Source organism: Suncus etruscus, chromosome 1 (assembly GCF_024139225.1).
Source record: "Suncus etruscus isolate mSunEtr1 chromosome 1, mSunEtr1.pri.cur, whole genome shotgun sequence".
Classification (NCBI taxonomy): domain Eukaryota; kingdom Metazoa; phylum Chordata; class Mammalia; order Eulipotyphla; family Soricidae; genus Suncus; species Suncus etruscus.
Genome location: NC_064848.1, coordinates 158948771 through 158954516, shown reverse-complemented (window position 1 = coordinate 158954516; position 5746 = coordinate 158948771).

The window sequence follows — 5746 nt, the reverse complement described above, 5'->3', positions numbered from 1 at the left end:
GAAAGGACTAGTAGAAGCTAGAGAGATAGTACAGTAGGTACTTGCCTTCTATGCAGCTGACCTGAACTAGATTCCCCCACACCCCCATATGATCCATGAGCCCACCAAGAGTGATTCCCTGAGTACAGAGCCAGAAATAAACCCTGAGCACTGCCATGTCTAGCTGAAAGTAAAAAACAAATATATTTGCAATATATTTGCAAAGCCCCTGAAGGAGCCCTGAGTCTGACCTTTCAACTCAGAACTTCATATGAGGACAGCCCTGAGGAGGCATCTGCACACTCTCCTCACCTCCTGCAACCATCCTGGTCCTCTTCTTCCCCTTGGATTCCTATGGACTAAATGCTTTGCAATATCCCCACTCAGGTACTGAGGCAAGTGCAGGGATGAAGGCTGGGATATTTTCCAAGATCAAAAATGGTTTTAAAGACATGGGAACAAAAATTAGAGTCCTCGAACTCTCGGGAAATTTTGCCAGCAGGAAGGGGTCAAAAGGGAATTAGGCTTGGTCTAGGGAATGATTGCAGAACATTCCTAAAAGGTACAAGCCATCAGAGTAACTTGAATGGTGATTTTCAGCCCTCCCTTCCCCTTTCTCCAAAGTTATTCCTACTGGAAACTATAAATTTGACCCTATTTGAAAAACAAAGCAAAACAAAAAACAAAAACAATAAATAAAAAACTGAGTGCTTGCTTAGAGATAGATCGTACAGAGATTAGGCATTGTTGGCTTTACATGTGGCTGACCACACTTCCAAGCCCAGCATCACAGAATCCCTAAGCCTCTGAGCACAGAATCAGGAATCAGTCCTGATCGCCCTCTAGTGCAACTACCCCCAAAAAATTTCAAAAAGTGTTCTTTGCAGATATATGTATGTTAAGATTCTCAAGATAAAATGGACTTAAATTAGAATGAATTCTTTTTTGGGGGGTGGTCACACCCACCGGTGCTCAGGGGTTATCCCTGGCTCTATGCTCAGAAGTTGCTCCTGGAAGGCTCGGGGACCATATGGGATGCCAGGATCACCATCAGTTCTGGGTCGGCTGCATGCAAGTCAAGTGCCCTACCGCTGTGTTATCTCTCTGGCCCCAAACTAGAATGAATTCTATGGGGCTGGAGCAATAGCACAGAGGATAGGGTGTTTGCACACAGTCAACCCAGGCTAAATACCTGGCATCCCATATGGTCCCTCAAACCTGTCAAGAGTGATTTCTGAATGCAGAGCCAGGAGTAACATCTAAGCACCAGTGTGGCACCCTAAAAAATTAGAATGGACTTATTCAAAACCAGTGGAAAATGTCCTTAGAAGAGAAGGATTGTGGATATACAGAGAGAAGATGATGTGAAGAAAGAAGCAGAGACTGTAATTACACTTCCCTAATCCAAGGGGTACCAGCAGCTGCCAACAGCTCTCAGAAACAGAGGTAGGGAACATATTCTCTCATGAGCAACCTATTGATGCATGAGACCCTACCCCCAATAATGAGTTGTGACTTGGCCGTGTTCTATCCCTTGCAGTCTTCATTTTGTTTTATTTTGTGGTTGGGGGTACATCAAGTGGTACTCAGAGGTTACTCTTGGCTCTGTGCTCAGGGATCAATACTGGCAAATCTTGAAGGACCATGCAAAGTGCTGGGGATTGAACCGGAGTTGAGTATCAAGCCTTACACTGGTACAACCTTACCAGTTGGTTGTACTGTCTCTCCAGCCTCCAACACAACAGTTTGTAGACAGTTGTTGCAGCAGCAAAGGAAGTCAGCTATGGTTCTGCCATCTTGAATTCTCTTGTGTATACTTTTACCTGGGTCAGTACAGAATCTGGGAACACTCTCAAATTTCCATGTAATTCCATGAACAGCTGGGATTCCTCACTCTTCCAGGGGCTGTTCAATGGGCTCTTTATCTCTGCCTCAATCTTCTCTTCCCCCAAAATGCACCTGGAGGACATGGGCATTAGTGCAGCAGGTAGGGCATTTGCCTTGCATTGTGGCCTATCCAGGTTCGATTTCTGGTATCCCATATGGTCCATTGAGCACTGTCAGGAGTAACTCCTGAGCACTGCCAGGTAGGACCCAAAAATAAAACAAATAAGCAAACAAACCCAAGTGCTTTCTAGTTCTGTTTGCTTCCTTCTACTTAGGGCATAATTGGGCCATATTCCTAATAGCAAGAGTTTTATTGCTTAATGATGTCTGAGCCCCAGCATGAGTGAATACAGGGCCAACAGCATAAGCCCAAGCACAAAAAGGCATCTCACCCACAGAAAGGACATTTCTGGAAATCTATACATATGCACACACACACAAACACACACACACACACACACATGCACACTTATACAAAGCAGCAGCAGCTAGCATGTGGCCCACAGCTCTTAGCCACAGTCTGCTTGGCATAAATTTAATCTTCTTTGACCTGGACTCAGCTGTTTTCCTCTCCTTTCTTCAACATCTTATTTCAAACCGGCAGTAACCGAGTGCCCATTGTCACTGACAGTGAATTTTCACATTGAAAGACACTTTAATGAAAGCGTTGGCACCATGTTCTGCAGCTCAGTGGATATTGTTCCCTCAGCAGAGTTTTTAGTTAATGAGTTTGGGAGTTTTGATCTGGGAAACGCTCGGGAAGAGAGGCTGGATGGCCCAGCAGTGACATTGCTTTGGGGACATGCTTGAACCAACACAGTTTTTCTAGAAACTGCAGGTTAGCCTGGAGGTGACTGCAGGAGAGGCAAGTATGCTGGGAAATCTGCCCACTCAGCCATCACACTGGCCCACTGCTTTCTTTGGGAGAGCCTCAGAACCACTCATGCTAAGCCTCTGTGAGCTATGGTGGCCCAGCTGCTTCTCAGAAAAACATATTGCTTCTCTGCACAGAGGAGGATTAGCATGGAAATAGAGACATCATTCTTTAGAGGACCTCTGTTGACATGTCTTTCCCACATCAGTATTGGGGAATCAATCCCTGGGCTGTGCTCAGAGGAGAGAGGACACATACATCCTGCTCCAGGAAGATGGTACTCATGGAACTCTTGCATTGGGCCATGTTGCTTCACAATGTTGGACATTCTGGCTGTCTCAGGCAAGGATGAGTTCAGACCAGGATACCTTAGGTATGGCATCTCTCTCTCTCTCTCTCTCTCTCTCTCTCTCTCTCTCTCTCTCTCTCTCTCTGTCCCCTTTTTAAATTTTTTGGTTTTGGGGTCAGATCCAGTGTGCTCAGGACATACTCCTGGCTCTGTACTCAAGGATCACTCCTCAGGGGCTCAGGGAACCATATGGGATGCCAGGGATGGAACCTGGGTCAGCCACATACAAGGCAAGCTCTGTACTATTGCTTCAACCCATCTAATTCTTGGAACAAATAATAACCTTTTCCATCTTTCTCACTTTCTCCTCCCCACACTTTTAATATTCTTTTCTGTCTGTATGAAAGCACCAAGAACAGAATGTTGTACAATATGAAGGGAGTGAAATGGGAAAAAATCAGAGGTTACCCTCCAACAAGAGCTGAAATGTGGGGCCAGAGCAAGAGCACAGTGGCAGGGCATTTGCCTTGCATGCAACCAACCCAGGATGGACCTGGGTTCAATCCCCGGCACCCTATATGGTCCCCCCAAGACTGCTAGGAGCGATTTCTGAGTGCAGAGCCAGGAGTAACCCCTGAGCACGCTGAGTGTGGCTATAATAAATAAAAGAGCTGAAATGTGTCTTGAGACCATATCTGCTCCCCAGGTCTGGGCCCTGTACAAAAGAGGAAGTCCAGGCCCCCTGCTCTTCCTGGAAGCAGCACCCATCGACAACCATTTATGGTCCATATGGCTCTGCCCCTGCTGCTTCATTATCAGTAGTACTGACTCCCCAGAAAGTTTCTTTCTGCCACAAAGATAGCTCAGAGGCTAGAGCACAGATTTTTATGCAGAAGATGAAGGTTCAATTCTCAGCACCACATATTTCCTCAAACACCACCACAACTGACCCGCAAATTCCACTGGGTATACATTCCCCACCAACCCCAGAAGAAGAAAGCCTATTTTGTCAACAAATCCATCAGTCTTCCTCCCATGGAGAGGAGGGCAGGGTGGCACAGAATAATTGAGAGGAGAATAATATTTGGGTGCTCAGGAGGCCAGGAGAGCGCTGTTTCTGCTTTTCCACAGAAAGGAGGCATCTTTGGTGAAGTCCTTAGCAGCAGCAGAGGGAGGGGTGCTGGAGGGAGATGCGGGAAGCTGCAGTCTGAAGTGTAAATATGATGATTGTTGTCTCTTTCAAGGGAAGTAAATAAATCAGCTTGCTGGAGATTGGAGAGGTGGCTGGTGATGTTGTGTACTTAGACGCGTCCTGATCCTGGCCTCTTCACAGCGCTTCAGACATTGATTCATTACACCTTCCACTAGCCCACCCAGGGTGGGAGGTGGAGGGCCTTATTATCCCTGCTCTCAACTTGGGGTCTGAGAGAGGCCAAGAGGCAGTAAGTTGGGAGTTGAACACAGTAGTCCCAGCCACTGTCCAGAGCTTCTACCACTAGATTATGCTCCATTTAGAAGCAAGTAATTGTCAGGTAACCTATTTTTCGGGGGCTAATTTCAGCATAGGAAGAGGGCTTTGTCTCCTCTGTATATTTATTTACCTGAAAAATGTATTACATTAAGAGCAGGAAAGAATTATTTTAATCACATGCCAAGCTTGTCCAGGAACCAAGGATCCAAGCCAGGGAGCTGGAGAGCATCTGTGATCTGCCCCTGGCCAAGCCCCTCCTGAAGGGGTCCCTTTGGCACACAGAGAAAAACCTTGGAAAGGAAAATGCATGGTATAAACAGGTTTATGGCCTTGGGCTTCTGGAAATTGTGGATCAAAATTGTCTTCTCACTAAGAATCCATTGAGCAGGAAGACCTGGTTCAATCTCAGGCACTATATACTATATATATATACATATACATGATCCCCTATGCACAGAGCCAGGAGCCTTGAACACCACTGAAAGTGATTTCAAATCCCCCAAAATTAAAAATTAGAAACCTGGAAGAAAGAGCTAAGGACTCAGCCCAGGAAATGGCTGTATACTGCTGGTCCTCTCAACAGCTGACAGGAGGCAGAAGCAAAGCAGCAGAGGTTTGCAAAGAGGAGGCAGGTGTGTGAAACTTGATCAGTCCAGGTCCAAAATTCAGTCGGACAGTCTAAGAAAGCCACACAGTGAGGAAGGGATGGATTCAGACCTGGGGCACAGTACCTGGAAGTGATTTTCTGCAGTTCTGGGTCCATCTGAGGTTCTCCTAACCCCAGGCCTGCAGCTCTCCTGGGGTGCCTGAGAATGGGAGGTGAGAGGTGCGAGTTACCAACAGAGCGCTGTCTTGTGTGTTACCAAGGAGCAAGTGAGCAGAGGAAACTGCTTGTAGGTCCCCAAAGACCAATTTCCTGCAGGCCCAGCAAGTGCACAGAGCCTCTGCCAGTCTCTTATTGTCAGGGCAGTGGCTCACTGATGGCAGTGAGTAAAGGTGGGGGAGGGTTGTTGGCCCCTGAGAGCCTATGGTTCCTTCTCTAAGGGAGAGCACATCTGGGCACACCTTCCCAGATACCGTTTGGGTCCCATGTAAGCCTTGGGTACCCTATGGGGAGTAGCAGAAGCAGGAATCACTGGCCATTGGGTTTTTCTTTCTTTGACGGCTACACCTGGCTGTGCTCAGGGCTCTTTCCTGGATCTGTGCTCAGGGATCACTTTTAGTGGGCTGGGAACATAATATGTGG